The sequence below is a fragment of the Adiantum capillus-veneris genome, chromosome 20 (genome assembly GCF_014529385.1).
Source record: "Adiantum capillus-veneris isolate H3 chromosome 20, ASM1452938v2, whole genome shotgun sequence".
NCBI lineage: Eukaryota > Viridiplantae > Streptophyta > Polypodiopsida > Polypodiales > Pteridaceae > Adiantum > Adiantum capillus-veneris.
The window spans coordinates 84948442-84970384 of NC_140950.1; positions in this window are offsets into that span (position 1 = coordinate 84948442).

A 21943-nucleotide genomic window follows, 5' to 3' on the forward strand; every position below is an offset into this window, starting at 1 on the left:
CCAAATGGCAATACCGTGTAGCAATAGCAGCCCCATGGCATAATGAAAGTTGTCTTTGTGCGGTCTTTAAGAGCAATCTTCAATTGAAAATAGCCTGAAAAACCATCACACACACTGTATCTCTCATAACCTGCCACTGAATCCAAGTTCCGATCAATGAATGGAAGAGGATATTGGTTCTTCTTAGTGGCTGCGTTTAAGGGTTTAAAATCTACACAAATCCTCCACTTCCCATCCTTCTTTGGACTCACTACTACTGGACTCACCCATTCTGTGGTCTCCACTAGGACTATGAACCCTGCCTTCAATAGCTTGTCCACCTCTTCCCGCAAGGCTTCCATCTGCTCTTGACCCATCCTTCTTAGCCTTTGCCGCACTGGCTTAGCACCTTCTTTCAGCTCTATATGCATCTCTTCACCCTTGAACCCGCTGATCTCTTCATATGAAGTAATGAACAAATTAGGAAAACTAGCTAGCATGTGCAAATATATCTCCTTCTCCATGGCTAAGAGGTCTCCACTGATCATTTGTGTCATCAAATCCTGCTTCTTTGACAACTCAATGTTGGTTTGCATCAGCCCTTCAATCACTTCATAAGGACCTTCACTTTCATCTTCAACCTCATTTGCAAATGCGACTACACCAGACTCCTGGATTCCTTTGTCCATCAAAAGAAATGCAACATCAGCATCCTCATCACTACTGGTAGTACTATCACTATCCTCATCAGACACTGTGGAATAGTCTTCATCACTAGACTCATCTTCATCTTCATAAAGCTCCTCCAATCATTTCCTTGTGTCCATATTATATAGCTTCTTGGCACCTGTCTTTCCATAGAGGCTAATAGTACCACGTCGCCAATCTTGAACAGCTCCCACTGCACGTAACCATGGTTTGCCCAATATAATAGGATATGCTCCCAAACCCGTTTTCCTTTGCATCATATGCCTCCACTTATAAGCTCTTTACAACACCCAAACATTTTACTTTCTGATGGTTTGCCAATCTAATCCGGAAGCGTGACACCCCAGTCACTCTAAGGCCCATCTTCTCAACGCATTAGTGTGTTATGACACATATTTGGGCTCCACCATCCACATAACCTTGTCCCAGATTTTTTCTTTTATGCCACACATCTACTATTGGACAAATGTCCGGTAGCTCATCCATCGCCAACACCTTCACAGAACCTCTCTCTGGATCTTTCTCCATTCGGTTAACCATCCTCTTCCACTGTCGCTTTACTTTAGGCACCATCTCTATAAGCTGCCCAAAAGTAACATCTACCTTCCTGCTTATCAGATCCTCCTTCAAGTCATAGCTTAATTGCCCATCCCCTAGTGGAAAATCTGAAACATGAAACTTGCGACGAGCTCTCCTTTTCCTCTTGGACTTGACATCTTCGCCTTCATGGCTCTTTCCCTTCTTCTTACTAGGACCTAGGGCACTTCTTCCTTCCTTTCCCTCTGTGGTCCTCTTCCCAATGGGCATCACTAATGTATCCTCTAGATTTGATGCCTTTTCCAAGGTGACTACACTTACACTTTTGTCTTTCCCTTTTCCTCTTGGGTTAATCCACTGGTTCCTTCATCTCCCTTAATTTCGATGCCATAATCATTGGACCTAGTTAGCACCTGTCTTGGCAATGGATACATGTCTCCCCCCATCCTTGTTGGCTTATCACATTGTGGGCTGATGTGGCCCAACTCTCCACAATTATAACATGTGGGCGTCTGCATCCAGAACCTACCATTTCTTTGTCCAACACCATTCCTAGGTCTTTCTTCACCTCTTGGCTGATTTTCAAACCTCCCTCGACCTCGATTATTTCCCACTTGACCAAGAATGTTTAGACTGAGATTATTCATTAAATCTACCACTTGCCTCATGTCTTACCTTAGCCCATCATCTTGCACTGCTGTAGTGACCACTGCTGGCATAACCTGAGGAGTAACAAAAACCACTGGTTCATGATGAACCCAACCTTGCGAAGAATCCATAGGCTCATGGGCAAAGACTCCACCCCTACCTGGCTCATTTTCCTCAGCTTCCACTCTTTGTTCCTTGCCACCTCTAGTGCATCTTCATATGTCCTAGGCTTCTTTAGCTCCACTCTCCAACGTATATTCTCCCAAAGACCAGCCAAGAATCTGTCCTTCTTCATCATGTCACGTGGGGGTACCTGTGGTGCTAAGGCCTTGCACATCCTCTCCCATGACAATGAGAACTTACGTATGTATGCATCTACTGGCTCACCTTCCTTTTGTACTAAAGCCTGTACTTCTTGCCACACTTTGTCACGATCTTCTGTCTTCACAAATTCCACTTCCAATCCATGCCTTACATTGTCCCAACTCAATCTTACAGGTGGATCAGCCACACGCAACTCCTCTTCAAATGCTTTGGACCACACTCGTGCATCACTCTTCAAACAAATGTGGAGAAGATGTAACATCTGCGCAGGGTCATGAATCTGGTTGCTAATGCATGCAACCTCCATCTTTTCTAATGCTAATGCTAATGGAGGTTGCATGCTAATGCATGCAACCTCCATCTTTTCTAAAAAGTCTTCCACATCTTCATTACTTCTTCCATGAAACTCCGGATAAGAGAAAGCCATGGCTACCCAAGTTACAATGCTTTGAGAACCCCTTTGAACACACGTGCAAGAACCCAAAACTTTTGACTGACTCAATTCCCAAAAACTTCAATGGAGCTCAAGCTTTAGATAAGGACAAACACATGTACATCAAATGAGTTTTCATAGTTAATCATCGGAATTACAATAGGCAAAGGACATTCAAGTATCTCTCTTAATCTTCTTGGCCCAAACATAAAGACTATGCGTTGTTGGAAAAAATATCTTCCTGGACACATGAACATTTGTCTAGATTCTCTGAGTTAAATGAACTGGAGTGAATTGAGGTCCATTTTGATCATCCATTAAAGTCAACCATGCAGCTCCCAAGAAAGCACACCTGTCTTATTCTCTGATTTTGTCAAAACTTCATCAGCATAATAGCATAAATGGCTCAAAAGACCAAAAATCCAGCCATCATATCTTGGAAAAATTTTGACAGATTTTCCCCAGAAGTAGAGTCGTAAGAACCTAGAATATAGACTGTATATGTATGCATAAACTGACAACAATAGAACCCAAGCATCAATTAGGAATCACTAGTACATAGCCTATGGCGAGGTCACAAAAAGGGTGCTCCAGCTACGTGTATCACTGAAAGGATCTCCACATTTGAGAATCCCCCAGCTCAATAGAACCTCACACGAAGGCTAATGCAAATCGCGTATAGTCAAGTCTTAGAAATGACTATCTTCCAGACCAAGTCTCAGAAATGGCTGGGACTGCCAAATAAAATCAAATATGGCTCCACAAAGGTGTATAATGGGAGTTTCCACAAGTAACGTACAATCTAGCAGACAATGCGCTCAAACAGGCGCCAAATGATGCATACCCATAACAACTGCAAGTGACACCACTCCTAGTATATCACTGTACTCCAACTACCTGTACCTGTGTGAATCACCTGTACTTGTCCCTGTAATCTGTAACCTGTAACCTGTAATCCCGAATCTAGAAGCTTGAAGCTCGAAGCAAAAGGTACTCGAAGAAGATCCTCCGTGGGGGCGCCAAAAGAATGTGAGCAGGATGGAAACACACAGAACGCCTCTATAATGACCCGACACACACTCTTGGAAGGATATACACACACACTATGGGGCACCACTCGGCTGACACAACACACCTGGCCGAGACAGGGAACACACCGATGGAGCGAGAGGAGAGAGACCATCCGCTTACCCACTCCACACAGAGACACACACACACACACACCCAAAAAACTCAGCCCAAAAGAGGAGAATTTTTTATGTTTAGATACAAATGAGCTTGGGCCAACACCAATGGGGCAAATAGTTTACACAGTTTTCAAGAAATACACCAGATACAAGTTCCACAAAGTTAAGCAGAGGCTTCACTCTCACAGGAGAAGATTACACAAAAAAATAGAAGAAAAAGATTGAGGAATTTGGAAAAATGGACAGCGCCATTGCATCCCAAACAGCCCAAAACCACTGTCTACAATGTCAAAGTGCTCAAATCCGACCTCGGATGAGCAGTTTACGGCCAAAATAGGCTCCAAAAACCCCATAAACACACCTGCGACTGTTCCTCCTCTCTTCTCCATGTTTTTTATGGTCTTCTCTCTATTTTTTTAGTTCCCACACTTAGATTTATTACTTGGGAACCCTTGGCCTTTTAGATGACCTCAAACGGACCCTGAACAGGCCAAAAATTGACCTTGCAGTGCATAGTTGTCACCTTTTTGCCTCATCCGCACACCTAGCACTCAACATTTTCCAATAATTCATCCCGCCACCACGCGAAGTGGACCCAAAATATGGTCCTCATGATGACCTTTCTGCATAATTAGCACAAGAAAAAACCCACGTCGTGTCTGTACTTATCCACGTGCAAGTATTGACCCCATTCAGACTCCTGACGCCACTAGATGCCATGTGACGCACCTGCTTACCTCATGAACAAAATCAAAGTTTTAATGGTGCCAGACAACCAATAAGGCTTCCCAATAATAATGGACAACCACAAAGAGCTTATGCTGCTAATGCTCAAAATCCTTCACGCTTGGATGTTGGATGCTTTGAGTGTGGAGAGTTGGGACATTCTCAGAATATATGTCCACGTTTGACTAATAGAGCAACAAAAACTACTAGAGTACATCAAAGACTCTGCCTTTTTGGACATAACAATGGACGAGGTAGAGGACGAGGAAGAGCAGCAAGAGCCTTTGGAAGAGGTCAAGGTAGGAATGCCCATGTACATGTAGTCTTAGGAGAGCCTAGCCTTGGTGAAGAAGAAGAGAGAGCAAGAATTTATGTAGCTATTGACAACCCTAGAGCCCAAAGAAAATTGGATGTTATTCAAACACCAACAACCCATTAAGGTAAACCTTTTAACATCCTCATTGATTGTGGCAATATTCATTCTTTTCTATCCCCAAAATGCTTGTGAAAGTTGAACTTGAATAAAAAACAAGCTAAACCTATGATGGTAGAATTGGCTAATGGGTAAACCGCGGTATCACAATATTTTGTGGAAACCCTTGACTTTGAACTAGGAGGACATGCTACTTCAACTTTCTTTAGAACCCTACCAATTGAGATGTATGATGGAATTTTTGGGATGGATTGTCTATCTAATAAGCACTCTAGCATCCGTTGTGGCTTAGGTAGTATGAGCTTTAGAGATAGTCAAGCAAAGCAAGTCAAAGTATAGGGAAAGGATGGGATTCCAATGATTCAATTAGTTAAAGCCAACCGTCTACTCAAAGTTATGAGGGCCGGTCAAAAAATACTAGTGGTCAAGCTGAACAAGATGGATTCAAAATCAAGCATTACAAAACCCTCTTGGATTCATGAATATTCAGATGTCTTCCCTGAAGATCTCACCTCTCTTCCTCCAAATGGAGAGATCGATCATGAGATAGAGATTCTTCGAGGAAGTGAGCACGTGTCAAAGAGACCGTATAAAATGGCGCTACCAAAGGCCATTGAATTGAAAGAACAACTTCATCAGCTTATAGAACAAGGATCTATTAGACTGAATAAATCAAGTTGGGGAGCTCGAGTACTCTTTTAGAAGAAAGATGAGACTTTACAAAGTCTACATTGATTACAGAGGAGTAAACCAGGTAAGAGTTAAGAACAACTATCCTATCCCACAAATCAATGATTTGTTGGACAGGCTACATGGTTCCAAGGTCTTCTCAAAGATATATTTAAGATTTGGTTATTATCAAATTAGAATGAAGGAATCAGATATTCCAAAGATAGCTTCCAACACTTTTGAGTTTATAGTAATGTCATTTGGTCTGACTAATGCTCTGGATACATTCAATAGATTGATGCAAGATGTTTTTAGGCCGTACCTAGATGACTTTGTTCTTGTCTTCTTTGATGATATTCTAATCTACCCAAAGGATAAAGAAAAACATGAAGACCACCTGAGAAAGGTGTTTGATACTCTTCGAGAACACAAGCTATATGCAAAGATAAGCAAGTGTTCATTTTTCACTCCAAGGATTTAGTATTTGGGATTTATTATTTTGCATGAAAATATATCACTGGACCTTGATAAAGTTCAAGACATTGTTGAATAGCCTCAACCATTAAATGCAAGTGAGCTAAGAGGATTCTTGGGCATCACAGGATGGTAAAGAATATCTATAAAGGATTATGCAGTGATTGCTTCACCCTTGACCGATCTTTTGAAGAAAGGAGTGAAGATAAGCTGGGGGCCACTACACCAAGAAATATTCGATCAACTTACGCAGTATGTGACTACAACACCGTGCCTAAAGCTACCAAATTTTAATTAGGCCTTTGAAGTCATCACTGATTCTAGTGGGATAGCAGTTGGAGGAGTATTAGTTCAAGAAAGCAGACTAATAGCTTTTACCTCGCGTAAGCTTAAAGGTACATTAAAAGAACTACCCCACCCATGACCTCCAACTATTGACAATCATTCATGCTCTGAAGCTATGGAGACACTACTTATTGGGAAGGGAGTTTGGACTCATAACCAACCATAAGAGCTTAAAGTGGATTTTCACCCAAGCAACCTTGAATATGCGGCAAAGGCGATGGGTAGAACTTTTGCAAGAGTTAGACTTTGACATTATCTATTGTCCTGGAAAAGAAAAAACAGTTGCAAATTCACTTAGTCGAAAACCCTTTTTGAGCCTCATATCTATACCCAACAACCCAATCATTGAAAATATTAAGGAAGTTGTGTCATTTGATTCAGAGTATCAAAGGCAGCTTAACCTAGTTTGATATGGGGATTCAAAGAATATACCCTCAATGTTACACTTCTCACATGATGGACCTTGTCTCTACTGTAGAGATAGGTTATGTGTACCAAAGGACCTGAAATTAAAGAAGGCTATCTTATTTGAGGCCCATGATAGCCCTACTACAGGACACCTAGGATATGCGAAGACTCTCAATGCCGTATAAACCAGTTTCTATTGTACTGGGCAAAAGGAAGATGTTCTACGTTATGTTCGCGTTAATGCTTGACATGCCAAAGGATAAAATCTAAGAGAGTTAAACTTCCCGGTAAATATCAACCATTGGACATTCCCCAAATGAAGTGGGAGTGCATAAGTATGTAATTTGTCATTGGATTACCTACAGTACAAGGAGGTTATAATTCACTTATGGTAGTTGTTGACCCACTCACAAAGTTTGCACACCTCATACTGGTCAAGACAACTTTTACCGCCTTTGATATTGCACGACTATTTGTTAAAGAGATTTTCAGATTGCATGGATTGCCCAAACGGATTGTAAGCGAGCAACATGTGAAGTTCACTTCAAACTTTTGGACCTCACTCTTCAAGGCGAGTGGAACAGAATTAAACTTTAGTACCGCATACCATCCTAAATCCGATGGTCAAACAGAACGAGTAAACCAAGTCATCAAAGATATTCTTAGAGCTTACTGCAGTAGAGAACCTAAGTGATGGATTCAACTTTTACCTCTAGTGGAGTATGCTTACAATGCTTCTCATCTCATCAAAGCATTGGTATGACCCATTTTGTGCCTTGTATGGTCAAGTATGTGTCTCTCCACTCAACTTTTCTCACCCTACCATCAAAGTTGAAGTGTCTAAGAAATGTCAAGACAACAGCAAGGCCGGACTAGACAAGGGCAAGGCCGGGCTAGGTAGTGTGGGAAGGGAGTCTAACTAGGGCAAAGGTCTAGGAGCCATGCTATATAATGGGTGGTTGGGAGGTGGACTCCTAGGTTCTAGTTCCCCTTGTCTAACATTGTTATCAAGAGCAAGGTTCCTATTTTTGGGAGGGGAGAGATGTGGTGTTGGCGAGCCACACAAAACTTTGCATGTCGGGGTGAAGAGCACCGTCGAACTCACCCCCTGTGAGGAGGACGATGAAGAAGACGTCGTGGGCAACACCGCTTGCGAGGAGAAGGGGCCAAAATGTTTCCTTCGCAAAATCTTCTCCTCTCGGGCTCTGCGGCATCGCGCCGGGCTACTGAGCAAATCACAAACCAAGGCTCTACTGCTGCCGGCTATGGCATTCGTGGAGCTTTGAATTCACACTTAAAACGCCTAACGCCCTTGGCCTTAGGACTTTAAAGTGGTCCTAGGGGTGATACACACCCCGCATCAAGCAATGAGATCCGACCTCCAGAGTTGTAAGCAGATCCAAGGGGATCGAAGGCAGGGCCGACAAGTACACACACCCACACAAAGTTTTTGTGTACTATCCACAGAAAAATATAGAATTAATAAATCGTCTCAAGGGGAGTCAGAAGCGATGTTATTTCTCAAAATTGATTGCGGTGGAAAGCAATTCTACTCATACTCTATAAGGCTACAACGGGTTAAGTAGTTTCATACACGGCTGACATTTTGGATCAATTTCGACTTGGAGAATATCCATTTCATCGAGATTAGCAAGGCTAATTAACCTTTGCAGTGCATATCAGTCATGGAAGAAAATTTTAAATCTTTAAATGAAAATGTCACTAAATTATCCACATTAGTGATCCAATTAATGCAATAGCAGTACAAGGGTCCTGCTGACATGCACATGCATGAGCACGTTGCTACGTAGGGGCAAGGCCCTTCTAATCTCGGACAAGGTCCATCTGCTGCTGCTGCTAATACTTTGCACACTCCCACTGCAAAAGAGGTGGATGAGTTGTTGAAAAACACCAAACCACCGACTTTTAAGGGAGAAGACCGATACCACAATAAGGATGCAGTGAATATCTTTCTCAGCAAGTGGGATGGAATTCACTCCTTACGATGTACTCCGGACACAGTCAGAGCACTGCAAACGAGCTTAACTCTAGAAGGCAAGGTCTACAAATGGTGGATGTCTCTCAAGGATAAGAATATCATACCACAGAGTTCAGTAGCGTTTGAAGCTATGTTTCGCAAAGAATGTTTGCCTACAAATGAGGCAGATTGTAATTGGACGGCTTGGGACACGTGTTCCATGTGCCAATACCCATCATTACTTGAATATATATCTCACTATCGAGATGTTATCCTCAAGTTGGAAGGCTTAGATAATTTTCAGCAAGTACAGGGGTTTATACGTGGTCTCACACAAGAGCTTAAGAAGCACGTCAAGACCCAAAACCGTAAAACACTTGAGGAAGCCATCGTGAAAGCACATATTCATGATGATCCATATGAAAATAAATCACATAATACAGACGTACCTGCTAATACACATGATAATATACGCACACAGTATGGGAAAAATAAAAAGAAATTTATATTAGCCAATTCAGAAGCATCTAAAAAACCCAAGGGGTCCATAGACCCTCTCTCTCCTGAGTACACTGATAAAGCTAAGAAAGAGAAATTATGTTTTCAATGTTTAAGAAGCGGTCATGGAAAAAAGGATTATCTCAAGGGGAAATAGAGCATCAATGGGATACTGCTTTGATGAGGTTTACTTGAAAGAAAAACTCAAAATCACATCAGAATTGGCTGTAAGGACAAAACTAGTAAAACAGGAATTCAGACACAAAATTGGGCAAATCTTGAGATTTTGGGATCCAAATTCAAAAAGGGGTGAGATTTGGCTTCTACAAGGCATAGAAAACCTGTAGAACAAAATTAATGAAAAAATGCTGCCAAACATGGATCGCGATCCATGTTGACATTTGGGGCTGATATTTGACAAGTACATTCCTAATAACTATTGGAAAAACTTTGCCAAAAGGGACCATGTCAAAAAATTAAAAAAAGGTTGGTCAAAATATAGTCAAAAGTCGCAGGGCAGACAGATAAAAGTCACTTTTGACTAAGAAAAATTTGGCCAATTTCAAAAACATTTGGGAAAGAGTGTCACCATAACATGGACTATAAGTTGACCAAGTTTCATGTCAAAATGAGATCAAACATGGATCACGATCCATGTATCTCATGAAAAAAATGATTTTTTTTTTGCTGAGATTTGAGCAGTGGATAGCTGACACATAGAAAAACAACTATCCCAAAAGAACCATATGCAAAAATGTTGTAAAAAGTGGTCAAAAGAGCCAAAATAGCTCATTGTCAAAACTGCCACAACAAAATTTCAGATCCAAAAGTGGTGGAACATGGATCGCGATCCATGTACCCCTGAGAAATTTTTGGACAAAAATGTTTCTAGCCTGTAGCAAAGAACATTGTGAGCAAAAGTCCCCAAAGACGTTTTGTCAAAATAGTTCAAAAAGTGGGTGAAAAGAGCCAAAAACTGCTCAAAGAGGAAGACCCTAAAGTAGACTTAGGGATTGACTTTTGCCTAGCCTAAACAAGTCGAAATCACACAAAAACCACATAGCTAGCAACAGGAGCCCAAGGGAAAGCTGTGTATCAAGTTTTAGTACATTCTGACACATAGGTACGTGGATCGCGATCCATGTTCCTTTGTCATAGATTGATACCAAATTTGTGTCATAGCTAGAGGACATCACAAGGAGTCTAGTGGTCTTTTCAAAAGTGAATTTAGATCCCAAAAACCAAACCAAAAGCCTAAAACTACCAAGTACACTGACAAAGTGATAGAATTGACCTAACTTTCAATCCAAAGGTCCATTTTCAAAAAAACTAATACCACAAGACCTCCTAATCATGCTGATTTTGATGGTACCAAGAAAAGTTAATTTGGGCTCCACACATGGATCATGATCCATGTACCCATGGTGATAGCTTGACCTATAACTTTTCAGAGTAGTAGTGCATACACAAGGAAACATATCCCCAAGTTCAATTTTGAAAAAAAATTGAGCAAAGTTGGGTCAAAAGAGAGCAAAACATGTGACAGACTGAAAACCACTATGCAAACCTAGTATTGGCTATTTGACCTATCAAAACAAGTCCAAATACAAAAATATTTGAGATTTAGCTTGTGGACATAGATTACAACAAGATGCCAAGAGAGCAAGTCCAGATGTGGTTGAACATGGATCGCGATCCATGTACCTCAACCTCAAAAATTGATGAAAATTGGTATATAGCCTGCATATGACCTTGTCTACACATAGTAAAAATTTGGGAAATTTGGAGAAAAAATTTGACAAAGGAACATGGATCGCGATCCATGTACCTCAGCATAGTGGGGGTATTTGAGTTGGTGATCTTGTAGATATTTTTGAGTACATCCCAAATCTCAAGTTTGAGCTAAAAATACCTTCTGGAGACCAAGATACAAGCCAAAGTTTTTGTGTTCTGGTCTTGAGACTATCTTGAGTGCTATTTCAAGTGGAGTTCACTAACAGTGCTCTAGCTTTTGATAGACAACTCCAAATTCAGTCCGGTATAGCCAGGAAGAAAGCTTGTGGGAAATAACACACACCTAGACCTGAGTTTTGGTTTTAGAGTTGAGTTTTACTAATTTTCCTAAATCCAAACTTTTAGGGTATCTCAGAACCAATTTCAAGAAACCAAAAAGTCACAAACTCCTAACTTTTGAGATACCTTACCAAGGGTAAAAAAGGGATAAGTTGCACTAAGCCATGTTGGAGCTGTCAAGTACTATCTTGAGAGATTTGAGTGAGCCTTAACCATGACAAATCATCCACCACTAGGGTTTTCTACTCCACTCAGAGACATGAAAAACGTTGCAAGGCCGACAAGAGTGGGCTTGGGAGAATACATAGAGGAGAGGCATCCTCTGATCAACAAACCAAACGTGAGATTCATCAAAGCAAATGAATCCATGAGAGTGCTTACAGATTATTCTCATGAGGCTTATTTAGGTTCACAAACGGGGATCCATGTTTTATCTTCTACAAGTATGTAGAGCCCAATGCTAAAGAGTTGGCCACCCATAAGAATCTCTATGCATTCACGTATACAGATGCCAATGAAGTGCAAGTTTTGATGGTAGATAAATATGGACGTGAGTACAAACTTGTCGATCCCATTGACCTAGAGAGATACACATACAAGGGAACTCCTCTCTCTGCTTACTTTCAGTCAAAAATGATACCAGAGTATACATCATAGAGGATTCCACTGGGATTCTCTCCAAGACAAGAGGAGAGCACCAGAGACGTCTTTCCAAGAGACCACAAATTGGCTAGATTGGTGACTGAACCACAACGATTAAGACCATATCAAGTGGTCAATGTGTCAAAACAAAATACGATGGGTTGAAGGATCCATATGCTCATGTCTCACTCTTCAAACAAGTTTTGAGAGACGAACAAATTGCAGATTTCCATACTCAATATGAGGGATTTGGGTTGACATTAGAAGGAACAGCTTTGATTTGGTTCCAACCATTGAATAGGGATGACTTTCCCAATATAGCACAACTCTTACAAGATTTTGTAGAGGATTTATTAAAAAGGAGAATCAAAACACAACAAGCGTCCCAGATCTACGCTTTCAAACAAAAAAGGATGAAAGTGAAGGAATCTTTGCTTTGCTTCAAACAGTACATAGACAGATGTCCTATGAGAGAGCTACCACAAGATGAAAGATTATCAGTTCTCTCCATAAAGGGCTTAAGGAATGAAACTCTCAAAAAAGTCCTACATCCAAAAGGATGCACAACATTTCACCAAGTCACTGGAGAAGCTCTATATCTAGTTGACAATTGCAAGGCCTGCAGAGAGGTGAGTGAAGATATAGACAACACGACTAGTAGTGCATCATCTCCAAAAAGAAAATCAACAACAAAGGAGGATGTTCAAACTCCTTGAACATATCAGTGAGCAAGTGATTGAGTGGGTAATCAGAAAAATAAACCAAGGCTACAAAAAAAACTTGAATGTACGACAACTTCAATTGAGGAGATGTAATACTTGTGCAGGGGATCATCACACTCCATGGTGTAGCACTCAACCAAAACTGCAACGTATTCTAGGGCAACAACCGCATCCTTTGAATGATGGTAGAGTAGTAGTCAACTACACCTAGCCAACACATGTGCCACAACCTACAAGAAACCAGTACGCCATGAATACAAATACACTCATGCTCATAGCCAATCATGAGTATGGTTCAAATAAAATCCTTACAAGTCAAGAACAACCATCGGCTGGATCACCAGCTGTGAAACAAGAAGGTCCATGTTATGAGGGTGGAAGTGATCATTGGGCACGAAGTTGTCCAAACAAGGGTCCACAAATAGAATTATTTGTATTCTGTGTGAATGTTGTGGGACAGAACATCTATGCCAAAGCTTTGCTAAAAATCCAGACTACAAGGGGAAAGCAACAATGAATGTTGTAGGCGTTATGCCTTCTTCAAGCGGATCTAAGGTAGAGCATGCCATTCCTTTTAAGGTGATGACTCAAGCTCAAGCTCAAGAAGCTGCCAAAAACGTAATCATTGAGGAGGAAGCCACATTGCCTGTTCAAATAGAAATAAACAACGTATCGATGAGAATAGGAAGAAAATTGTGGAAAGCCAAAAGGGACAAAATGAAAGCAAAGAGGCTGCAGGATAAAGATGCTTTGGAAATTGAACTACATCAAACCAAAGAAAAACTTTAACATGAGCAAGAAAGCAAGAAAACACAAAGGAATACAAAGAGTCAAAGACTAACTTGGGAGGTTCGGTCTTGGTCGACAAAGTCTTGAACCTTTGGATGCAATCTTGAAAGCTTATGGTGCTAGGTTAAAGACCAACCAAACCCAAGAGGATAGGTGGTTGACATATCCTCATCGAGGGTATGAAAAAGAGAGGTTGCAAATGTGCAAGGAGCTCATCCAGAAGGCCCAAGCTCTTATGGAACCAGTTCCAGATGCTCCAAAAATGGAGGTACTAGTCCACGAAAAAATCAAGGAAATGGAGAGCCGTGGTATTGTAAACAAAGAGGAAGAGCCAGAAGTTGAGGAACCTTTAGATACAAGGGAAGTAGCCAATACCACAGATGGGGTGGGCTCACAAGTAGTGATGCCTATTCTGGAGGTAGAAGAACCGTGGCCACATTCCTTGTGGGATCGATCAGAAACCAAAAAGATGGTAATGCTACTTTACAGTCTACACTTATCTCTGAGATAAACATGGATCACGAATTTTTCCCAGGGGATATAAGATCTCTATACGGGGATGTCGAGTATGTTATCTAAAGACTTTGCCATCTTTCATAGGAGAACTCAAAACAAAATTGGAGGTTGAAATGGTACCTTCTCAGTGGAAAGACACACCAAAAATGATGGATACCAAGAGCTTGCATGAATTGATGTCTTCTCTTATATAATTCACACTTTATCTCTCCGAGCTACTAAAAATTAGACCGCATCTATGGGGACAAATGGGAAAAAACCTAGAAAATATGGGGTTGATAATCCCTTCACATGACCAACTTTCAGACAAAAACATGGATGACACCATGCCTAAGAAGCCACAAACAAAGCCAATATCGGTAAATAAGGTGGGTGATTACTGTGAAGGCAAAGAAGGAGACACCACCTTACCACTTGAGTACAAAGGAGTAAAGACGGTTGCTATATCAAATAGTGGGGTAGGAATTGCCATTGCAACCAAAGAAATATGGAAAAAATGGAAAAAGCTTGCTCTTACAAAACCCGAATGAAACTGTAATTAGCAGATGGATACGTGGAGAAATTGATAGGATATTAGAAAAAATCATTGTATCCTCGTGGGGCATTGAGTATGAGAACACCTTTCCCATAATGAATTTTGACAAGAGAAGCAACTTTGATATCATATTGGGCAGACCATTCATGCGTCAGCTAAAATGGTACAAGACTGGGGATATGACTATATCTACTTGAGACACAAAGAGATCACTACAAAAATCGGTGTCAAAATTCATAGTTATAGAGATGTAGAACAAACCCAGGGGAAATAATTAGACTCCACAACTGATTTTGAAAGCAAAGTGCATATTTGGATGTATGGAGCTCCTGAGAGTGGAAGTCTTAGAAAGGAAGATTGCATCCTAGAGCGTTCAGTAGAAGACTAGGCATATGTAGGAGAGCCATTTCTAGAGGAGTTATTTGAACCCTTTGGATGGGATCAAACTGGCCACTCTTGATGTGTGTGTGAATGAGGTGACCCTGACTAAATTTTACGATGAAGATGGGTATGATATAACTCCCTTATTTACGATAAAGGTGTTGAAGGAAGCTAATGAATTTTGTGAGTGTGAAAGCAGAAAAGGTGAGACAAATAGCTACATCCTGGAGCATGATGCCAAAGTGCAAAAGAAGGAAGCAGAGCAACCACGAGAATATGTCATCATTGACATACTTGAAGAATCGACAAAAGCTGTTTCAAAGAAGCCGACTCCAAAAAAAGTGCAAATGAAAGTAGATGAAGGAGAAAAGTTTCCAAGTTCATCAGAAAATCTTCAACAAACGCAAGATCAAAAGAAGAATAGGGATAAGGACGAAGATCGATTGTCTCCTACTATGATCAAATTCAGCATGTGCGGAGAAACAAAACTCAAAATCACATGTGTAGATGTGATAGATCCAGAAGCAGCAAAGAATCTAATGATTTATGGAACGAGGATCATGATGGGAAAGCCACCAATCACTGTGCTAGAGAAGATCGTGTACACAAGTTCAAAAATACCGATTCCTAGCTTCAGAGTGGCAGAAGATGTACTCAAGTTGAGTACCGGGGAGTATAAGGATATTTTCCACATAATCGACTCCCATCACATCAAAGAGGGTATGGTCCTGATAGAAAGCTAGAGGAACATCTTCTTTTGACAACAATCACAAGCTTCAACAACAACAACTATAAGAGTTCATGAAGCTTCTCAAATCCATGTGGAGAAGAAATCGCCAACCATCACGAGAAAAGGTAAAGCAAAGGAAAACATTAAAGTATATCAACCTTGCAAGACGACTTTACCTTCCACGAGCTTTGATCAAACTTCCATAGCAAAGCCTCTACATCAAGTGCCAAACCATCGGCAATGCAATGGAAACCAAAACAAAAAGTCTATCAAGCAAAGTTTCCATCACAAAAAAGATTCAGAAGAATCCAAAGAATGTCAACCAAGTTCTAGTATCCAAACAACACATCCAAGTCAAAGACCCAATTTGGATACATGAAGCACAAGTTCAACCACAAAAACAAAAGGTGATAGGGTGGGTAGCATCAAATGAGTCAATCACTACTCAAGGATACTTCCAAGGAAACACTAATGTTTGGGCCAAAAAGCCTAAAGTAGTAGCCTGTATCTACTTGTCTCAACTAAAGAGTTCTACAAGGAGCAAGACGAGCTATAAACGCAAGACAAACAGCTCAACAAGGAGAAAGAACTACCACAAAAGGCAGAAGAAAAGACCTTTCAATAAAGCAACACGACAAGTTTGGGTATAAAAGTCAGACCTCGTCGAAGCTACCCAGCACAAACAGTTGAAGCAGCAGATGATTCCAGTGAAGCTACCCGAAGCACAAGGATTTTATGAAGGTAACACTCAAATATGGTTACCAAAAGTTGTAGCTCAGTCTGGAACAACCAAGAACAATCATGCAACACAAGCTTATATCGAAAGGCAAGCAATGACAACCAAAATCTACAATTGCAACCAAGTCTGCTACAATCTCTAGATGGATACCTCATCATCAACACCAAAATCAAGGCTTCTACAAAGGAGATCATCAGATGTGGATACCAAAGCCTAGTGTCAATCAAGCCAAAGAAGCAGAGAAAATTCCACATACGATCACACAAGGACCAAATACAAGGTGGGTTCCAAAATTCCTAGTCAAAACTCAATCACAAAGAACCCACACCTCTCGGTAACTGATTCTCATGGAAAATAATGGAAAGGCTACATCAGTCCCTACCAGAGCTGAAGGACTTGTTTCACAATGTAGTATGAACATACAACAAGCAAGTCAAGAAGAGCCAAAATATGCCAACCTACTTGAAAAAATGGTGGCATCCAAAGACCAACACAATGGAAGAGGCCTAAATTTCAAGAACTTATGGGAATGAGTTTCTGGCCTTGAACAGGGAAGTCCAAGTCGCCATTAAAAATACATGGCATAAAATTCAAAGTCGGGCAGCTAAGCCACTAAATGAGCAAGAGTTAGTCCCAAAACTTCATGTAATATTCTTTGTGGTCTAAGCATCTTAGTTATTCTAGGTACTGCTCAAGCTGGAAGAGTTGATCATAAGAGTAAAAGTGATTGTAGTATAGTGGTAAGTGAAGAAGGAAGTCCAAAGACACTCACACACTTAGCACAATGAGGTATGAATGGAGAAGCTTCTTCATAAAAAACCCTTCTTGAAAACGTGGAAGCTATTGAGACGTCTTTGATGTCACATGTGCTATATTTGTTCCTTGAAGGACCCATCAACTGCATCTCTTGTACTACATGCTTTTTTCAAAAAAATTCTCGTATGCATATAGAGTGTCCCATAAATAAAACACTTGCATTAGACACTCTCCTTTTTTTCTCTCCCAAGCACTCACCTTGCATGACAGGTAGTTCAAGTACAAATGCTCAACTCCAATAAGAGAGTATACCAAAGGCACTTTTTTCCTACTGGGTATTTCCCTTTGGTTATCCAAGTTTTAGACCCTAATCTAGGAACCCTCATCATCAATTTCTTGTATATATTCCTTCTACATCAAAAATCACATCTCACAACATGAGCTAACGATAGCCATGCAGCACCTATATGGATACCCAAATATATTAACAATGACTTGGAGCAAAATTGTAGGTCTCCATATGCTTATCAAGATAATCTTTTATCTCCAAGGTCAACAACAAAGATCCATCAAACAATGGCAAGTCAAAGAGTGGCCTACAACTACAAGAAATGACAAATTCTGCAAGAGAGTCATCCACAACAACCTTCAACATTGACTACCTACTATGGTAATCTCAAATTGCAAGGGGCCTTGAAAGAAAATCCATTGTAAATTCCACTCCATAAAGAGGATTGGTTCTATAAACTCCAAAACATTAAAATCCTTCTTCATGGTGGCCAAGACTAGCAAAAGAGAGAAGACAGTGCACTGAGAAGAAAAGTTATCTCGATAATGAATGATCAAGTCATGTATCCACAACACAGCAGATATGAATAACTCAAGGAAGGGGGACCGTCATGAACGACAATATACTTCCAAATCTAAAGACCAACCTTGAAGACAACGATTCAACGATCAATGGAAAGACGAAGAATGTCATAAAAAGACAACACACAAATAATTATAGCTTTAACAAAAAGCTTCCAACAACAAAACATAAGGAGTTCCATAGTGCTGAAGCTAGTGAAGTATTGCAAGTGAATGACAAAGACAGAAACATCAAGAGAACTCTTCATGGCATATATGAATCACTCAAGGAAGGGGGGAGTGTCATCAACGACAAAGCACTTCCCAAGCTAAAGTCCAACCTTGCAGACAAAGCTGAAGACAACCCTACGACAAGACTGCACAAGGTTGTGTCAAGGGACGTCACGAATTAGGAAGGGGGGAATGTTTGAGGACAGACCAAATGGGCACCCAACTGGTCGGACACGTAGCCGGACACCACATTTGTAATCTATTATTTTGCCAAGCTAGTGTAGTAATACTCTGTGTAAATCCTAATTCGAGGATAGTGGATAAATTCCTTGAGTTGTAATGCTATCATGATATTTGTAAAGGTCCATGTGAGTTGGCCCCTTTCCAGGCCCCTGGCCATTTAGAATGCCCTAGGTATAAAGGTCAATAACTTTAATGTGAAACAAGGCTTATTTTTAGAAGAAGAAAGAGCTCTACTATATGCACGCTCAAGCTACAAGCTACTCCAACTTGTAATCATCGCAACTAATGATTGGGTAGTCCATTTTTGAATCCGAAACTTGCATTGTGATGCTCTCTCTTTGCTCTTTCAATTAAGTGTAAGCATTGTCAGTTTTGTTGTGGTTTGCGACTACACGTTTGTGAGTCTTAAATGCAGATTTGAGTGCTTAAATCACTATTTCTAGTCGTTTTGACCATAAGAGAGTCTTCTTAGACCATAGGGGACCTTTCTGGATAGTTTTGTTACAATTTTCAAGACCTTTTTCATGATGGATTGTGATTTTGTTACCTTGTGAGATTGTGACCAATCTTGCTAGGATAGTGCCCATAGGTGTCCTAGACCTCCTCCTAAAGTTTCGTTGCATTTTGAGTCCGTTCGAGTGCCAAAATAGTGTGCAAGTTGTGAGAAATGACATGGGCATATTTCCTTGATCTTTGAGTGTTGGTTTGCTTGTTGAGCTAGTGTGTTTGCTTGTTAAGTTTCACTTCTTGAGAATGACGATCTCAAGGAGTCTACGTAGCCCATCCAAGTCACTTTCCCTGAGTATTGACATTATGTTAGTACCAAAAATCCATGCTGCAGACGTCTGTCATGGTGATCCGCTAACACTTGACGTTGGAGTTACCTTCTCTCCTGCAACCTATCTCCTTCAAGCTCTTACCCTCAAGCCATCTCCATATCCAACTTCTTTCTCTACCATCATTGTGTTGTCCCTCAATTTCTTGAGTTCTCTTTCTCTCTTTCTCCTTCTGTTTGGTGATACGATGGCCATGAAGCGAGTGACTCGAAGCTCAAAGGATGCTCATTCCACTCCATCTCTAAGAAAGGTGCAGAGGAAGGCATCAACTAATCCAAATATTTCTCATGCAGAGGTATTGGTTGTGGAAGAAGTCAAAGTTGTCCAACCTCAACCATGAGAGGTAGTCAAATGTGTTGCTAATCTTGGAAGATGAATTTATAATTTTGCATCGTTATACATGATGACCAATAAGTCAAGCCTAAGAATTCCCTAAACTATCCAAGGATTATATCACAAGAAACAAGCATATGATTTCATAGAGTAGAGAAAGAATTGTTTGATTAATGGTTACTGTTTGATAAACTGTCTTTGTTTGATATAAGAAGTTGGGTACTTATTCTTGAGAAATCAGTTAAAGAAAAAAATTGATGAAAGAAATGGAACTCGCGGTTAGCGAGGTGATTCCGCGATTAGCGGAGATTAAGGTGAGATTATTGGCTCTCTTTTTGTCTCTTGCGGTTAGTAGGATGCCTTGCGATTAACGAGATGTTCCCTTGTGCATTTCACGACTCGCGAATAAGTAAATCCTTTCCAAAAGCTTTGTTGGGGTTAGGCAGATCAAGTCCGCGGGTAGCGGCAAGCTCTTAAGAACAATTGAAAGATTCATTTTTGTTGAATTATAGGATTGTGTTAATTAGACCATGTCTAATTAAGAAATATTTTGGTTATAGGATTGTGTTAATTAGACCATGTCTAAGAAAGAAATATTTTGGTGATGTTTGAAGGGCTGGATGAAAGAACCTATGCTTGGAATTAAGAAAAGAATATTGTTTGTATATGTAAAACTGTGTGGTAGTAATTTGAAAACAAGCTAAAAAGTGTGAGTGTGGGGTGGAAAGTGGGGGATGGCTCAGGCTTCCAGTCAAGGATGGGTGGTCTCAATTAGTCGAGAAACTCTCCACTCCCTCTTATTAAGAGAAGTGATATTAGATAATCATTGTGCCAAGAGTGGAGATGTCCCAAATCTACGTGCCCTTGGAAGCTAGGGTCCCAATTAGTTGGGTAGTTTTCACAAAATTACCTTAGCTTAGACTAAGTCTCATATCATATTTATGGTTTATGGATGGCGATCGTGCCTCTTAAATGTGGGGAAAAAGGCATTGTTTATTATGGATTCTAAATATGTCAATGAAATTCATCTTTATGTTGGCAAACAACTATCATTAGAATCCTAGATTTATCGACGGCTTGTGGCATACGACCCTTATAACCACGTAAACGATGGATAGAGGACTTCCTCTCTTTTGTTGCTTGTATATCTACTTTGTGGAAACAAGTAGGATTTTGTCACAACAAAAAAGGAGAATAAAGGAAGGCCATCTATCAAGTTGCCCCAATCTTCTTGGGGCTGGAGACCTCACAATGACAGGTGAGAGGGGCAGTGCAGAGTCAAAGATAGAGGTGCTTCCTATGCAACCAGTGCACTCTATGACAGGTGATGCCGGTTGCAAGGTGGTGTCTAAGCTTTCCAAGGGCTTTGTGAACCGTGGTTGAAAGGGATGCTGATAAAAGAGGATGTGCAATGGGCCACTGAGCAAGTGCAGAATCTAGTGGAGGAGAATTTAGCTTTACATGGATGGGAGGGTGGGCCAGGTATGTCAGGAGTGTTGGTTGAATAGGATGGTGAGCACGATGGTGCTCTATTTGGTGTTCTTGGAGGTGCTTTTTTGCGAGTGGGAAGTAGGCCATTGGGTGCATGGAGTGGTAGAAGTATGCCACTGGCGGTTTGGGTATGCAATTGGCTATGTGCCTTGGTGTGGCACTATGCAAGGGTGTTACAGGTGGGTGGAGGAGACCAATGGAAGGTGTTTGACCCAGGTAGATGAGGGTAGGTAAAGTAGGGAGTTGGGAACCCCCTTAAACAAAAGCAGCAGGTGACAGATGCCAGGTTTTGTACATATTCTAGGTGCTTTGTGATGTCTAGAGAGTTTTTTTTGGGTGTGCGGTATTTTGGTGTAATAAGCCTATGTGTGGTCAAACATAAAGGTTCGATGAGGGGACAGGGCAATAATGGTGCAGCCAAATTTGGTCGAAGCTGGAAAGTGATCTATGTCAAACAAAGGCTACATGAAGGTGCACTGCAGAAGGCTAGGGCAGGTACCAAGGTCCTGGGCAGCCAAAGGGTAGTGGGAATGTATGCTTAATGCATATCTTAGGCCAAAAAAATCTCCAAGGTGGCTCAGTTGGGATAGAAAGTGAAGGTGCCCAAAGTGCCAAGTGAGTGCTCTAGAATGTAGTGTTTGATGTGCTCTATAATCTGGTCCAGACGGCTTGTCAAACGGAGCCAGGGTGTGTAGAATATTGCAGTTCAAAGTTAGAAGGTTTAGCAGAT